The following is an 18010-nucleotide window of genomic DNA, read 5'->3' as shown; positions in this document are numbered from 1 at the left end:
CTCTTTCTCATTCCCAACCCCCTGCCCCTATCACAGCCTCTAGCCCAGAAATTGAATGTGTTAAATACACACCTGCTGTAACTCCACTGCACCTTCCACCTACTTTATTGCTATCCTTTAACCTCTCCCTCCACTCCTTGGGTTCTGGGGAAGTTGTGGATTTAATCTGTGAAGACCCAGTTCTCTGACCCCTTTTTTCCAGGGGAGACGGCTATTGAAGCTGCCTCTCTCAGCCTGCTGGATCCCACTGTACCAGCATCCCTGACTCAGATTAAGAATGTTATGCAATGTTGCTTTCAGCTCATTAGACCCAATAACTAGCTAACACTTGGGTACTAGGCATGGCTGGCTGAGTTGAGAGTCTGGCACTGCCTCTCAGTGTTTGAACCTAATGATGCCCTAGGACCCCAGATTCTTTTCCCACCAGTTTTCTGCAGCATCCCCAGCATCATAGAGGGTTTCCTCAGGAAGGGGCCATGGACTGCCACCTGCCAGTTCTGCCCACATTCATGTGGAAGGCTGGAGCAGCCTGAAAGTATCACCTGGATCTTCATGATCCCTAATGCTGTAGTACATGGCCAAAATTTCACCTGTCTGATTATGAAAGGACCCTATGGTCCTTCCCCTCAATGTCCTCAGCCTGCCTTTTGTCTGTAGAAAACCTTTAGCTGAAGTATAAGATTAATCAGAGAATTGAATAAGTGCAGAAGCAAAGGAAAAGAGTAAAATGAGACAAAATAATAATTGTTTCTTCATTAAGCAAAGTCAAGGACCCACCACCTTTACAGCATGTGATTTCTTGGAAGCAAGTCCAACTTAATGAGAAACACCGAGAAAGGAAAGAACTTCTTTTTTTATTTATTTTATTTATTTATTTTTTTGCCTTTTCTAGGGCCGCTCCCTCGGCATATGGAGGTTCCCAGGCTAGGGGTCCAATCGGAGCCATAGCCACTAGCCTACGCCAGAGCCACAGCAACACGGGATCCGAGCCGCATCTGCAACCTACACCACAGCTCACGGCAACGCCGGATCCTTAACCCACTGAGCAAGGGCAGGGACCGAACCCGCAACCTCATTGTTCCTAGTCGGATTCGTTAACCACTGCACCACGACGGGAACTCCCGAGAAAGGAAAGAACTTCTATGGGGGTGACACCAAACTTACATCCCAAATAAGGTCTGAATTTCTCTTTCTTTCTTTCTTTCTTTCTTTCTTTCTTTCTTTCTTTCTTTCTTTCTTTCTTTCTTTCTTTTTCTTTTTTCTTTTTAGGGCCATAACTGCGGCATATGGAGGCTCCCAGGCTAGGGGTCTAATCGGAGCCTCAGCTGCCGGCCTACACCGCAGCCACAGCAACACCAGATCTGAGCCATGTCTGCGACCTACACCATAGCTCATGGCAACGCCAGATCCTTAACTCACTGAGCAAGGCCAGGGAATGAACCCGCAACCTCATGGTTCCTAATCGGATTCATTAACCACTGAGCCACAACGGGAACTCCAAACAAGGTCTGAATTTCTTTTTTTTTTTTTTGTCTTTTGCCTTTTTCTTTTGTTGTTGCTGTTGTTGTTGCTATTTCTTGGGCCGCTCCCTCGGCATATGGATGTTCCCAGGCTAGGGGTCCAATTAGAGCTGTAGCCACCGGCCTACGCCAGAGCCACAGCAATGCGGGATCCGAGCCGCGTCTGCAACCTACACCACAGCTCACGGCAACGCCGGATCCTTAACCCACTGAGCAAGGGCAGGGACCGAACCCGCAACCTCATGGTTCCTAGTCGGATTCGTTAACCACTTCGCCATGACGGGAACTCCCTGAATTTCTTAAAGTCTCATCAAATCCACTTTAAGATGTTATCAAAGTAGAGAATATTATCAAATCCACCTTAACTCCAAATCTTAAGTTAAAGCCTGAAATCCAATTTTTCCATCACTCTACACTAAAAGGCCATGCCCAAGTCATGCATTGAAATGACAAAGGGTGTCTTGGGAATCTGGCCACCCCTTCACCTTTTAGTGGTCCCTCTCTTCTACCCACTGCCTCTGTGTCCTCTTCATCCTTCTCTCCTCCTTCTGAACCTCTTCTCGGGATAGTCCCTGATATTGCACTTGGACTGATCTGACACCTGGCTGACTTCCCAAGTCCTCACTCACTGGCCTGTGAACAGCAGAGGAAACTTCCTTCAGGTGGCTGTCCTCCTGGTAGATATGCTTTTCACCCTGCATTTCCTAACTTTTCTGCCCTGTTTGGGTCTACATCTGGGCCTTTTGCACTGCCCCCAGCATCTGGGGTTTAGATTGTTTAATCTAGCATCTGTATTAGCAAGGTCTAGTTGGGAAATCAGTGCCTGCTCTTCATATTTCATGCAGAGAGCTGGTTGCAAAGATATTGAAGGGGCAGGGGGAACACAGGGAAAAGGGACAACCCAGATATCAGGATGCTGGAGTTCACCAGCACTCACCACTGCTGGCCTGCTGGATGCCTCTTCGCGTACTGCCACTGGAACCCATACTCTTGTCACTGCTAATGATGCCGGACACCGCGCCAAGAGTGAGAGACAGTGTAGGCTGGTTTCCTCTCCTGCTTTTGGCTCATGCTGGTGTTTCTCAGAGGCAGACTCCTACCACGAACAGCTGGCAGAACAGTCTGGGAAGTGTAGCCAGGACACTGTCCCCACTGCTGCTGCCGGCTGCCATGCAAAGCCCCACAGTGCCCCTCCAGACACAGGACCTGCCACCTGGTCTCTGGCCCTTAGCCTCGGCTGCTAGAGGAGCTCCCTCCAGTCAGCCTCTCATCTGCAGAGGGTTTAAATGTTAACAGGAACCAAAGGAAATAATGGAATGAGAGGCTATACCTGCAGAGGTGGAGCAAGCTCTGGGCTCATCCAGTGCTCTGAACTTGGGAAGGGCTGGCCCCCATCTGCAACTGGTCACCTGTTAGGGTGGGGGGAGGAACATCTGCAGCCAGGAAAACTTATATTTTGTTTTTGTTTCCTTAGCAGCCTTTCAGTTCAGCTTCCTTACATTTTTCAGTTTTGATTTGTTCTATATTTCCTAGGAGATACAGTAGAAATTTCTGACTCCAGCATTACACAAGACAGGAAATTGCGTTTCACATGGTTTTATTATCTCTGGTTCCCATTTGGTCCTGGTGCACTTCTAAGTCGAATGTCTGCCTTTGAACAAGTGGCGACTTTAGCAGTGATCCAGAGACACTTATTGAAAGCTGCTACTGGCCTGACCCTGGATAAAGAAGTAAAAAAAGAAAAGGAAAGGAAAGAAAAGAAAGGAAATGGCCCAGTCCTCACCTTATGGTTTTGTTACAGAGAGAGGCTTATGTGCATGCACCTTCAGAAAACAAATAGATTAAGTTCCACAGTGTAGAGCCAGTGGTATCCATTCTGAGATTACAGTTGGAAGGAGCAATCTTTCTCCCTAAAGAAAGGATTCTATTTGGAAGTACAGGAGGGAGAGAGGTGAGTTCTTAGCATGGGGAAATGACAGCCAAAGCAAGAAATGAAAAATTGTATGTGTATTGAGAGTAAGCGGGCTTAGCTGGACAAGAAAACATGGGTAATATTGTGGAGGGTCTTGAACATCTTTTGAGGAAATTGAACTTGAGTCTACAGCATGAAAACATTAAGTATAAACCATCTTGTCATCATTCTGGTTCTATAGAATAAAATATAGAAGTAGCCTAAAAGATGCAATATTTTAATAAACATGACCACAGAAATAAATTTAGTTCTATAAGCATAAACATTATATTTTTATAAAATACTGGCTCATTGGGTATCAGGTGGAAAATATTGTATCTTACATATCTATGTATTTTTGTCTCCTAATATGGAAAGTGTAAATATCCCTCACGATTCTAATCCATTTGATTCCTGAGTTTGGAAAGTACCTTGAGATAGAAAGGGATACAGTGATCTCAATCTATTTGATCTCTCGGTTCCTGAGTTAGGGAAGTAAAGGATTTGAATCCTAACTCAAAAAAAAAAAAAAAAGTATCCTGGGGGTTCGCATCGTGGTGCAGCAGAAATGAATCCAACTAGTATCCAAGAGAATGCAGGTTTGATCCCTGGCCTCACTTAGGGGGTTAAGGCACTGTCTGTGGGTCACAGACACAACCCAGATCCTTCGTTGCTGTGGCTGTGGCGTAGGCCAGCAGCTGCAACTCCGATTCAGCCCCGAGCCTGGGAATTCCATATGCCATGGCTGCGGCCCTAAAAAACAAACAAACAAAATATATATAGCTTTATACAGATAGATTTATCTATCGATAAATATGCTATATATTATCTATATATAAATATATATAGCTTTATATAGATAGATATTGTTTTTATATATATATAAATATATGGATATATATTTATCTATCTATCCTAGTCTGGATTCAGAGAAAAAAAGAGAGATCTGGGCCAGATTTTCCAGCATGTCCTCTCCCTTTCCTCCTGGCTCCCAGGGCCTGAACCAATCTGCCTGAGTAAATACCCAAGGCCCCAGACCATGTCAGCATCTTCTACCACCTGCTCTTGGGTGAGGAAACTGGTAATGAAGTCTTGAAGCCCACCACCTACCCAAACACACACACACACACACACACACATACACACACACACACACACACACACACACACACACACACACACTCTTTTTCAGCTCTTAGAAGGGTCCCTCTAGTGGCCAATTTATACACTACCCTGTGGAACTGGATGCGCTAGAAGGCTGATAGTTTAAAGTACCTTCTGCACTTGTTTTTCCAAGAGGTATGGGATGAAATGAAGAGGTTGGCCTCAGCCAGATTGTAAAAGTGTTTATGGCTCTACTAAAGATGTTTATCTTTGCATTACAGGCCTTGTGAGACGTGGAACAACAAAAGTTTTAAAGTAAGGGTAGGACTGACCAGTTGTTTTATAAAGGTAAGGCTAGAGAAAAAGAATGTATATATGTATATGTATGACTGGGTCACTTTGCTGCACAACAGAAATGGACACAACATTGTAAAGCAACTCTAATAAAAATTAAAAAAATTAAAAAGGAGTTCCTGTCGTGGCTCAGCAGAGGCAAATTTGACTAGCATCCATGAGGCAGGTTCGATCCCTGGCCTTACCCATTGGGTTAAGCATCCGGCGTTGCCATGAGCTGTGGTGTAGGTCGCAGATGTGGCTCGGATCCCACATTGGCATGGCTGTGGTGTAGACCAGTGGCTACAGTTCCGATTCGACCCCTAGCCTGGGAACCTCCATAAGCTGTGGGTAAGGCTCTAAAAAGACAAAAAAAAAAAAAAAGGCAATGCTTGCCTTCAGTACTTGGGTAACTAGCAGAGGATAAATGATAAAAATAACAATAGGTAGCTTAAGAAATAGAAAATGAAAATAACTAAAACCTCTTCTACATGCCAGTCCCAGTGCTAAGCTTAGGGAAAGAACTGCCATCATTTTGCCAGGCTAAGCAAAGCAAGCACAGAAATCAGCTGAGGAAACAGGCCCTTAGCAAGCCTGGGATCCTCACCTCCCTCCTGCTCCGCCTCCTCAATCACCAGGGACAGCTCTCCCCTTTCGCAGCTCCCCACAATTTGACACAGGGAGAGGCTATGAAAACGGAGGTCAAGAACCACTGGAGCAGTTCCCTGGTGGCTCAGTGGGTTAAGGATCCAGCATTGTCACTGCCATGGCTCTGGTCGAAACTGAGGCTCGGATTTGATCCCTGGCCCAGGAAATTCTGCATGCTGTGGTGGGGGGCAAAAAAAGAAAAAAAAAAAGAAAAAAGAGTCATAGAAAAGCCAAGGTAGGAGGATGTTATCACTATTAGACACCTTGAGGACTTTATCAGTTAGGATTAATTTGACTCAGGATAAGAATTCCAAAATAACACTGACTTTAGCAGACAAAAGTATTTTTCTTCCTCCTGTAAAAGTCTATAGAGGCTATCAATTTAGGCCCGGAGCAGTGGCCCTGTTCCTCAAAGCCCTCAGGATCCAGCCCATTGCCACATTCCCATTCCACCATCCCTAGGAAGTGGTTCTTATCTCCATGGACCAACACGAATGCTAGAACCCCAGCCATCTCCCAGGTAACAGGGCAAAGGAGAGAGCCAAGAGCTGGGGAAGGACACATGCTCAATATTTTTCAGGAAGTACTCTTGGAGCTGGTACAGCTCTTTGCTTACAGGAGCTCAATCATATGACTCCACCAGACACAAGGCAGGCTGAGAAGATGAAGTTTGTCTGATGGGAGAGGAGGTGGGTGGGCCTCTTTGAATCCCAGTTAACAACTTTATCTTCTTTTCACCTTTTCAGCTCAAACTCTCTTTGTGTGCTGCCTCTCTGTGTCCAGGATCTACACTGTGGCAATACCCCATAACAGCTCCTCCCACTATTGTCTGCTGTTACATGGTACCCTCGCCGCTCCATCTTTACTATCTGGGGCCCAAGTTCAGAGGGTTCTTCCTTCCTTACGGCCCAGGCAAGGGCTATGCAGAAACTTTTAGAATAAGCCTTTTATTCCCCAGAACACAGATTGGCAAACATTTTCTACAAAGGATCAGATTGTAAATATTTCTGGCTTTGCTGGCCACACGGTCTTTGTTGCAACTCTTCAACTCTGCTGTCGTAAAGTAACCACAGACAATATGCAGATGAATGAGCAAGGTGTACTTCTTTTTTTTTCTTTTTCTTTTCTTTTATTTATTTATTTATTTATTTAGTCGTTTTAGGGCCCCGCCCTCAGCATATGGAAGTTCCCAGGCTAGGGGTCGAATTGAAGATGTAGCTGCCAGCCTACACCACAACCACAGCAACATCAGGTCTGAGTTGCATCTGTGACCTATACCACAGCTCATGGATCTTTAACCCACTGATTGAGGCCAGGGATAGAACCTGTGTCTTCATGGATGCTAGTCAGGTTCATTACCGCTAAGCCACTAGGGGAACTCAAAGCAGGGTGTATTTCAATGGGACTTTACTTTTGGACACTGATATCTGAGTTATATATAATTTTCATGTGTTATGAAATATTACTCTTCTTTGAATTTTTTTCCAACCATTGAAAAATGTAAAAACTATTCTCATCTTACAGGCCATACAAAAATATGTTCTGGACCAGATCTGGCCCACAGGCTGTGGTTTACCAAGCCCTGCTCTAAAAGCTGAAGGTGTGGGATAGTCACTATAAATGACTATGGAGATGTCATATATAAATGACTAGAGCTGGCACCGAGCTAAACACTGTACAAATCCCTCACAATAACCCCATGATTTAGGTTGGTGTAAGAGTCTGATTTTATGGTTAAGGGAACCAAGGCCCAGAGAGACTAACTAACTTGGCCAAGATCACAGAGCTCATAAGAGTTCAGCATCAAAGTCCCGTTGTGGTGCCATGGTTAACGAATCTGACTAGGAACCATGAGGTCTCGGGTTCAATCCCTGGCCTTGCTCAGTGGGTTAAGGATCTGTCGTTGCTGTGGGCTGTGGTGTAGGCCAGCAGCTATAGCTCCAATTGGACCCCTAGCCTGGGAACCTCCATATGCCACAGGGGTGGCCCTAGAAAATGCAGAGAGACCAAAAAATTTAAAAAATAAGAGTTCAGTCTCACTCAAATTCTACATGAAATCAGATCACTGTGTCATACAGATGAGCCTGCAGAGCCCACATAGGGAGTCAGGGAAGAAAGAATGGAAAGTACAAGTAGGGGACATCCTCCAGCATGGCTCACTGGCCAGATGCTGCAGGAGAGGAACAAAGGATGCATGCCTGCCCAGAGGAACAAAGAGGTTAAGGGTAGTCTCTGGTATCAGAGACCTGGGTTCAAATCCTCACCCCACCATCTGATAGCTGTGTGGACTTAAGCCAATGACAAGGCCATCCTGAAGCTTATTTCTCTCAGCTGAAAAATAGGGATAATGACACACCTGATTTGTGGAGTTGCTGGGAGGATGTGTGTGAAGGGCTCACACACAGGGCACAGGGTCACACGACTTTTAAATACAGACCCGGGCATTTAGAGAGGGCCAGGCAGTGTCTGGACCATGAGGAAGCAGGAGAAGAGGGGCTTTGGGAATGGTGTTGCTACTTCAGGAAGTATTCATGTAACAAAAGAGAAGCACTTGGGCTTTGGCTGGCTGAGGAGAAAAGACCAGTGTCGGAGTTCCCATCATGGCTCAGCAGAAACGAATCTGACTGGTATCCATGAGGACACAGGTTCGATCCCTGGCCTTGCTCAGTGGGTTAAGGATCCGGCATTGCCATGAGCTGTGGTGTAGGTCGCAGATGCGGCTCAGATCTGGCGCTGCTTGTGGCTGTGGTGTAGGCCAGCAGCTGTAGCTCCGATTCGACCCCTAGCCTGGGAACCTCCATGTGCTGAGGGTGCAGCCCTAAAAAGACAAAGAAAAAAAAAAAAAGACTAGTGTTATTGAACCAGCTTTTCTTGAGCTTCTACCATTGCCTCTGCTTAGGGTCTGAGAGGTTGCAGAGGAGCCGAGCCAAGCAACGCCCTGCCCAGAGGAACTGTCTGTGACAGAGTTTTGAAAAGTTAGAGAGACACGTAAAGCTTTCACCATCTCCTGCCTCTGGCTCTGCTCAACCACAATCACAAAGACCCTGCTGAGGAAATGAAACCCTCTAACCCTGGGAGCTCCTGCTCTCCCATTTTGGGGGCTTGAGAATAATTTTACTAAGCATTTATTGTGTGAAGGAGCTGTTGTAGAAAGAATTTGCACACATCTCCTTGTTTGTTTCTTTCAAGAGGTACTCTTGGCCCCAATTTACAGATGAGAATACTAAGGCACAGAGCAGTTAAGTAACTCTCCCAAAGTCACTCAGCAGAGCAGGAGTATAGCCCATACCTCCCACTCAGAACCTACCTTCTCACCCTCTGTAAGTCATTGGTTTGAGCTTGGTTATGCAACAGAACCCCCAGAAAGCTGGTTAAAAAATATACAAGCCTGGGTCCTGCCGCCCAGAGAGTGTGATTCAGCAGGTGTGGAGAGCAGCCCGGGAGTATGTGTGTTTATCAAACACCCTGGATTATCCTGGAGCATTGCAGAGTTTGAGAAGCACCCCTCTAGGATACACTGTGGTGTTGGAGGCTTGAGAACCTTGTTGCAAACTGGACCCAGCTGCAGAGGCTTCAACAGTGATGGGGCTTCAGGAGAATCACAAAACAGATGCTTTGGGAGTTTCCGTTGTAGCTCAGCAGGTTAAGAACCTGACGTAGTCTCCATGAGGATGCAGGATTGATCCCTGGCCTTGCTCAGTGGGTTAAGGCTCCGGCATTGCCATAAGCTATGATGTAGGTTGCATATGCAGCAGGGCTCACACCGGCCTTGTTGTAGGCTGCAGCTGTAATTTGACCCTTAGCCAAGGAACTTCCATATTCCCTGGGGGGCAGCCCTAAAAAGAAAAACAACAAAACAAAAATAATACACGCTTTGTTCTTTACTTTCATTGATAACTGAACTCTGAATACAACTGAGAGTAAAAGCATCTATAACCAAAAGGAAAATTGATCTTAACAGCCTCTTGAGCCAGAAAGGTAAACTGATCTTAATAGCCTCTTGAGCCAGAGGCGGGAGCAAGAAGGTCAACAGCTCAGCCATTTGGGAAGGAAAGCCTGCGCTTCATTCTCAGCTGGGGGTGGCCCAAAGCTCTGAGAGCCTCAAATCTCCTCACCAGCAGGGGAGATGTGAGGCAAACCAGGGTGGGAGGGGCCAGGACCACGCACCCAGAGGGCCCTGGGAGGCCCTGCATATCAGCTGTGCCCTGAGCACTGGCTCCTCAGGAGGATCTGATGGGGCTTCTGAGACCAGCTCCCTTGGCTACAGACACGTCAGCTACCGCAGGACTGGAATTGTTTGGATATGGAAGACTTTTAGTTGCAGACCACTGTTCACGGGGTTCCATCTGATTCCTCGCCTTGATTGAGCAGCTAGAGGGAGAGGGAAAAGGAAGAACCAACATCTATTCCTGGGTTTCTATTTTGAGCAACTGGTGGATGATCATGCCATCAACTAACAGGAGATAAAGGAATTGCAGACTCTGTGGAGAAATCTGTTCTGTTTTGTGCCGTTAATGTTTGTAACTGCAGAAAATGACTACTGGCCAATATGTATGAAAGTATACAGTGTTAACTAAAGAATAGAAGTTAAATCGAGATGATTTATTTATTAAGTTGACAAAGACATGAGATTGAAAATATCCAATATTGGCAGGGACATTGGTCATGAGAGCTCTCATGTGTCATTGATGTAGGTATAATTTGTAGTCATTTTTGTGGGTAATTTGGAAAGATTTATTAAAACGTTTAATGTGCTTTCTGTTTGACTCTGTCAATCCTCTGCAAATAATTTATTTAACAGCTTGCCAAAATAAAAGCTATGCACTGGAGCATTGTATTAGCAAGAACCCCCCAGTTGTTCCACTTTCTAACAGTGTGATTTGGGGCAATTAGTCAACCTGCCTATGCATCAGTTTCCTCCCTTGTAACATTGATAATAATAGTACCTTCATCACTAGCTTGTTAGGAGGATTTAATGAAATAATCCAAGGCAAGGATTGTAGCTCAGCAGGTTAAGGACCTGACATTTCTGTGAGGATGAGGGTTCTATCCCTGGCCTCACTCAGTGGGTTAAGGATCTGGCACTGCTACAAGGTGCAGCATAGGTCATAGAGGCAGCTCCAATCTGGTGTTGCTGTGGTTGTGGTGTAAGCCTAAGCAACAACTCTGATTTGACCCCTGGCCCAAGAACTTCTTTATGCCATGTGTACAGCCATAAAAAAAAAAAAAAAAAAAAAAAAAGAATGTATACATGTATATGTGACTGGGTCACCTTGGTGTACAAAAAAAAAAAAAAATTGGCAGAACACTGTAACCCAGCTATAATGGAAAAAATAAAAACCATTATAAAATAAAAAAATAATAAACAGCTCATCAAAGACCTATTTGTCATAAGCTTTTGAATCTATTGTTGGGACCACATAATAGGACTTTTTTTTTTCTTTTCACCTTTTCTAGGGCCGCACCCATGGCATATGGAGGTTCCCAGACTAATTGGAGCTGTAGTCGCCAGCCTACGCCAGAGCCACAGCAATGCAGCATCCAAGCTGCATCTGCGACCTACACCACAGCTCACGGCAACACCAGATCCTTAACCCACTGAGCAAGGCCAGGGATCGAACCTGCAACCTCATGGTTCCTAGTCGGATTCGTTAACCACTGAGCCACAATGGGAACTCCTGTTTTGTTTTTAAAATTGTGGAAAATCTCTGTATGCACTTTGCTTTTTTATTAAACATATTCTAAGGTTAAAAAAAATATCCTGAGCATTGAGCGAGTACTGCTGGGTGAAGCTGAAAGTCCAGAGAGATGGCGGGTAGGAAGATGAGACTGTTTCAGAGGTGTACATTCTATCACAGGAGGGAAGGAAGCGGGAGGCTCAGAGACGGCCTGGACAGACACATAACAGTGATAGCTGGGGAGAAGAAGGAGTCTGGGAACTCTCAGTTTTGTGACAGGGACTGTGTAAGCCAATGAGCCCCAGAGTCTCCTAGCAGATTCTCTAGTGCTCCTATGCTGCAGAAGTGTGGCTTGGCTTCCGGAACAAGCAGGAGTAAGGGATGAGGGTGGCCAAGGACAGGAGCTCCCCTCACTTTGGTTGACACAGTGTTGGAAGCGTGGTTGATTAGTTCTTGGACTCTGCATTGTGTGGACCCTCCTGCTCACCAGTGGAGCAGGTCTGCAGGGTCCTTCCCAGACTTGCTCTTTTTTTTTTTTTTTTTGGTCTTTTTGCTATTTCTTTGGGTCGCTCCCGCGGCATATGGAGATTCCCAGGCTAGGGGTCGAATTGGAGCTGTAGCCCCCGGCCTACGCCAGAGACACCATAACGGGATCCGAGCCGCCTCTGCAACCTACACCACAGCTCGTGGCATTGCCGGGATAGTTAACCCACTGAGCAAGGGCAGGGACGGAACCCGCAACCTCATGGTTCCTAGTCGGATTCGTTAACCACTGCGCCATGACGGGAACTTGACAGCTATGCCTCACAGGTTATTTCATTGCCCATACTTGAATCAGCCTCAGCTCTTTACATCCTCTCTGCCTACTTTTGGTACTGTCACTGCTCATGGGCTCAAAACATCAATGATGAGTCTGAGAACCTTCTCTTCCGGGACCCAACCAGACATCCATGCTATGGCGAATCTAGAATGGAGTTTAGGAAGCAAGCAGATACCTTATAAGGTAGCTCTTGAACTTTTACTCTCCCAGAGGCCTGTTAGGAGATTCCAAAGTGTATGTTGATGCGCACATTAAGCATTATTTACTTATTCACATCTATTCACATGATATATGCAAATGTATTTAGTTCCATTACTTTTCCCTTTGACCTGTGATCAGATTAGAAAGACAGTGAGAGATCTGATGAGGTGATGGAGAAAAGGGTAATCTTAGAACTTGTGCCTTTCACCGCAGAAGGCAGGTCTCAGCTTGACCATGAGTTTGGGGTTTCCTGGCTGGCACTGGGTCAGCAAAAGAGCAGAGATTCTCCAGGATAAACCTGGTCAGCTCCACAGGGTGGTCTAAGGCTGAAAGAACTTGGAGATCACAGGGCCTGGCGTTGGGAGATCGGCATTCCTGTCTCACCTTTGCAACTTAACAGCTCCTTGAACCCTGAATTCCCATTCCTAACCCTCCCATCTCTCAGCCATCAAGAGGGGTCAGTCATGCCTGCCTCAACCTGCTTAAGTGTGGCTGTGCTTTGAAAAATAATCCCTCTGCCATAAATAATATGTACAAGCACATTTTATTATCATCACTATTGGGAATGTCCCTTGGGGACTGACCTCAGGCAGGTCCAGATAGGATCTTGTCCTGGATGACCAAGGGCAGGAGCCGGCCCTGCAGCCTTGGCTGCATGTATCTCCCAGCCACACACAGAAGCACTTAAAATGACCCATTTGTCTTTGCAGAGATCACAACCTTCAAGAGAACAAGTTCAGCTGATAACGAGCTTTCCTCAGGGAGATTCAAATGAACAATTCAGGGCCTGCTGATGCTGGGATAATACAGACAAAGAGCTCTGGGCTCCTGCTTCTGGCCAAGGGAACAGAGCTGCCGGTGTAGGTGGAATGGGCCCAAAGAAAACAGGCAAGTAGGACTGTTTCTTAACTGCTTACTCTCAGGCCTGTCCAGGGATCCCAGATCCACCCAGGAGCAGCCAAACAGATGTGGGACGTGGCCTGTGCCAGGGTGAAGTAGATGCCCACTGGATGTGGACAGGATGTGTGGGTACCATAAAGGAAACACGAAGGGCTGACCCTGCCCAGGAGGAAGGGGGTGACTTGGACACACAGCAGGGACAGTTGCATTTCCTAAGTGGAAATGGGTGGTATGGGCTGAAGGAACCTTCACCAGAAGTCAGACCTTGTTCAAGTGCCTCTTCTGCCACACTCAACCTCTCTCAGCCTCAGTTTCCTTATTCATAAATACGGGTGAGATTACCAGTGCTCTCTGACCCACCGTTGTCAAGAGTTCCTGGTATTAATAATGATGTGTTATTAGTACTAATGATATATTGTTAATGATTCAGATGCTGGAGGGATAGGTTTTATTTAGCAATTTGATCATCATGAAGGCTACTGATAAGGATTTCTGAAGAATTATTATTATTTTTTTTAGGGCCACACCCACGGTGTATGGAGCTTCCCAGGCCAGGGGTTAGATTGGAGCTATAGCTGCCCAGCTACACCACAGCCACAGCAATGCCAGATCCGAGCTATGTCTGCGACCTACACCACAGCTCACAGCAATCCCTGAGTGGGGCCAGGGATTGAACCTGAGTCCCCATGGATACTAGTCGGGTTCATTAACCACTGAGCCACAATGGGAACTCCTATTTCTGAAGAATTTTTTGTTGCAAACAATTGCTTGGTTTTACGCTAACCTCACAAGAATCACAGAACTTGGGACTGGGAAAAGATGACATAATCATCTAATTCAAACATCTTATTTTACAGACAAGCCAGTGGAGGCAGAAATGCCATCTAATTTCTCTTCGTTTTATGCAAGGCTCTTGGCACAGACTAGGTGATCAGTAAATACCTGTGATACAGAACTGAATCCATTCCCCTGCCTAGAGTGTAAGCTATGCAGGCTGGGAACCCACTGTACTGCATCATGAGAGAAGGGGAGAAAGAAAGGATCTGAGATTCACGTGGGCTTTTTCAGCAGTCCTCAAGTCTCTGAAATATTTACGGTGCCTTTTAGATCACAAATTCAATTGCATTACTCTATAAGTAAAATAGTACATATATGCATTTTCATATTTGCGTGTATATGCATACATTTTTTTCAAGTGGGTGGTGAGGAAAGAGTGACGAAAGCGTAAGGAGAGGGTGAAGAGCAACCATAATTCTTGCTGCTTCCATATCCTGACTGTGTTTTCAGATATTTTGTTTCCTTCCTTCCTTCTCTTCCTTTTCTTCCTTCCTCTTCCTCTTCCCTCCCTCCTTTCGTTCCTTCCTTCCCCTTCCTTCCTTTCTTTTATTTATTTATTTTTTGTATTTTGTCCTTTTTTTGATGGCACCCACAGCATACAGAAATTCCTGGACCGGGGATCAAACCTGTACTACAGCAGTGACCTGAGCCACAGCAGTGTCAATGCCAGCTCCTTAATCCACAGATCCACCAGAGAATTTCAGATATTTTGATTTAGAGGTATTTTCTTTTCTAGCTGTTAGGAAAAAAAATCCTTTAATTGAAAATTAAATAATCTCTCATGGAAATATGGCATACGTATATATGTAGATATATGTGTATATATCACAGAGTTTGCATTTATTATGGTTAAAAGTCTATCCTTACTAGCTGCAAAATTAACATGGAGTTTTTATCACAGTGCTTCCATGTTCTCTTGCCTAGCTACTTCCTCAAATGACCTAGACACATTTTGATCCCTGGATAGGGGTAGCATGCTGCCCTGGGGAAGTTTCTGCAGTAGAAATTTTTCAGAAGGTCTGGGCTGCTTGTCAAGAGTCTGCTGTTCTTTACTTACAAACAGTTTTCTTAGTGGGGTTGAAGAGGAACCAGACATGGGAACCGGAGTAATTTATGAACATGTATGTAACTCGTTATTTGACAGAAGCTTTTTTAAGTGCTCATAAATATTAATGTATTTCATTCTCACAACCCTAAGAATTATTATTATTATTGTCTCTCTTTTATAGATGAGGCTAAGTAATTTGTCCAAGTTCTGCAAGAATTTAGGAACTCTTAAAAAAGTCCTCAGCTGGAGTGCCTGTCATGGTGCAGTGGTTAACGAATCCGACTGGGAACCATGAGGTTGCGGGTTTGATCCCTGGCCTTGCTCAGTGGGTTAAGGATTCGGCATTGCCATGAGCTGTGGTATAGGTTGCAGACACGGTTCAGATCCTGCGTTGCTATGGCTGTGGTGTAGGCCAGCGGCTATAGCTCCAATTAGACCCCTAGCCTGGGAACCTCCATATGCCACAGGTACAGTCCTAGAAAAGATAAAAAGACAAAAAAAAAAAAAAAAGTCCTCTGCCAAGATTAACATCATTCTTAAACAAAAATAAGACCTACCTGAGGGTCTCTCTCTCTTGATGTGTGCTCTTAACTTTTAGGGTCCTACATCCCTTTGAGAATCTGATAAAAGCTTATAAACCCCTTCCTTGGAAAATACAATATGTTAATAAATTAATCTACATTCCAAAGCCGTCCATGGAGCCCAACCAGATTAAAACCCTTGAATATAATGGAGGAACGCATCAGTCTTCTCCAGCAACTTCTCTCCCACAGGAGCCCCAAACCATAGAGAGAGATATTCTGGAATCTACTATCTGCTTTGTGTACCATGCCCCTTCTTTTTCAGTTACTCTAAGTCAGAAATCATCTAGGTAAACTACTAGTCATGGCAGTTATTTATGGAACGTGGAATTCTTGGGTACTTGAACATTCTGCATGACGTATTTCTGCAATGTTTAGATATTTCCTATGAGCATGATCACTTTTGTGATTGGAAGTAAAATGAAAGATTTTTTTAAGGAATAAAACAAAAATTTGCATTACAGATATATCAAAAAATGTGCAAAATTATGTGTATCCAAGGATATTTATTGCTACATTGCTTGCCCGCCTCTCAAATGGATTCAGTAAAGAAGAAGCTAAATAAACTATGGTGCTTGCTTGGATGGATTGCTGTGTGGCCCTGAAAAAACTGCAAAGGAGCTCTAAATGAGGCTCTCTCAAACCTGAAGATCTACCATTAGGAAAATAAAGCATGATGCTGAATCACCAGTGTATAGGGCACTACGACTTTGTGGAGGTAGGAAAAGGGAATATTGGTTGCTGCATCTAACACCTCTAGAAGGGTCAGAAAACCTGTGGCAGTTACTGTCTCTGGCAAGCGTGAGCAGAAAGAGAGACTTACTTTTCACTCCTTGCCCTTTCCCTTTTGAATTTTGTTTCACTTGAGTATTACCCATTCAATAAATAGATAGGATTTTTTTTTTTTTTTTAAAGAAAAGGACCTTAAAGGTCATCGAGAAACACCATCACCTGAGAGGTTTCTTTCCACCATAGGACTTTGTACTGTCTGTCCTTCCTCCTGGAATAACCTTCTCCATCCCCATTCAGCCTTTGGCTCTCAGCTCAGTTGAGAATACCTCATCAAAATCTTCCCTGACCTTCCCAACAAGGTCAAGCACTTTTTTTTTTTCCATTAAAGTATAGTTGATTTACAATGTTGTGCCTATTTGTGCTGTATAACAAGGTGACTCAGTCATACATATATACACATTCTTTTTTTTTTAAATTTTATTTTATTTAGTTGTTGTTGTTGTTGTTGCTATTTCTTGGGCTGCTCCCGCGGCATATGGAGGTTCCCAGGCTAGGGGTTGAATCGGAGCTGTAGCCACCGGCCTACGCCAGAGCCACAGCAACGCGGGATCCGAGCCGAGTCTGCAACCTACACCACAGCTCACGGCAACGCCGGATTGTTAACCCACTGAGCAAGGGCAGGGACCGAACCTGCAACCTCATGGTTCCTAGTCGGATTCGTTAACCACTGCGCCACGACGGGAACTCCCACATTCTTTTTTATATATTATTTTTCATCATGGTCTATCCCAGGAGATTGGATATAGTTCCCTGTGCTATACAGTAGAACCTTATTCTCCATCCATTCTAAATGTAATATTTTGCATCTATTAACTCCAAACTCCCAGTCCATCCCACTCTCTCCTCTATCCCCTTGGCAACCAAGTCTGTTCTCCTTGTCCATGAGTCTGTTTCTGTTTTGTACATAGGTTTGTTTGTGCCATATTTTAGATTCCACATGTAAGTGATATCATATAGTTATTTCCCTTTCTTTTCTTTTCTTTCTTTCTTTCTCTTTTTCTTTTTTTGGTCTTTTTACAGCAGCTCCCAAGGTATATGGAGGTTCCCAGACTAGGGGTCGAATCAGAGCTGTAGCTGCCAGCCTACACCACAGTCACAGCAACTCGGGATCCAAGCCATGTCTGTGACCTACACCACAGCTCATGGCAATGCCAGATCCTTAAGGGATCCTTTAGGGGTCACATCGGAGCTACAGTTGCCAGCCTACATCACAGCTACAGCAATGTAGGATCAAGCCGTGTCTGGGACCTACACCGCAGCTCATGACAATACCAGATCCTTAACCCACTGAGCAAGGCCAGGGATCAAAGCTGAGTCCTCATGGATACTAGTCAGGTTCGTTACCACTGAACTGCAACAGGAATTTCTATGCCATATCTTAATCCATTCATCTGTTGATGGACATTGAGGTTGTTTCCATGTCCTGACTATTGTGAATAGTCAGTCACTCTATGTTCTTGTGATGCCATGTGACTTTCCATCCAAATACTTTTCCCAGATGCAGTTCTACATATATTTTTATAATTATTTGACTCATATTTGTTTGTCTCTTCCCACTAGGTGCAAGTTCCTTGAGAAAAGGGTCTTTGGTTTTGCT

Source organism: Phacochoerus africanus, chromosome 2, assembly GCF_016906955.1.
Source record: "Phacochoerus africanus isolate WHEZ1 chromosome 2, ROS_Pafr_v1, whole genome shotgun sequence".
Classification (NCBI taxonomy): domain Eukaryota; kingdom Metazoa; phylum Chordata; class Mammalia; order Artiodactyla; family Suidae; genus Phacochoerus; species Phacochoerus africanus.
Note: the sequence above shows the minus strand (reverse complement) of the source record.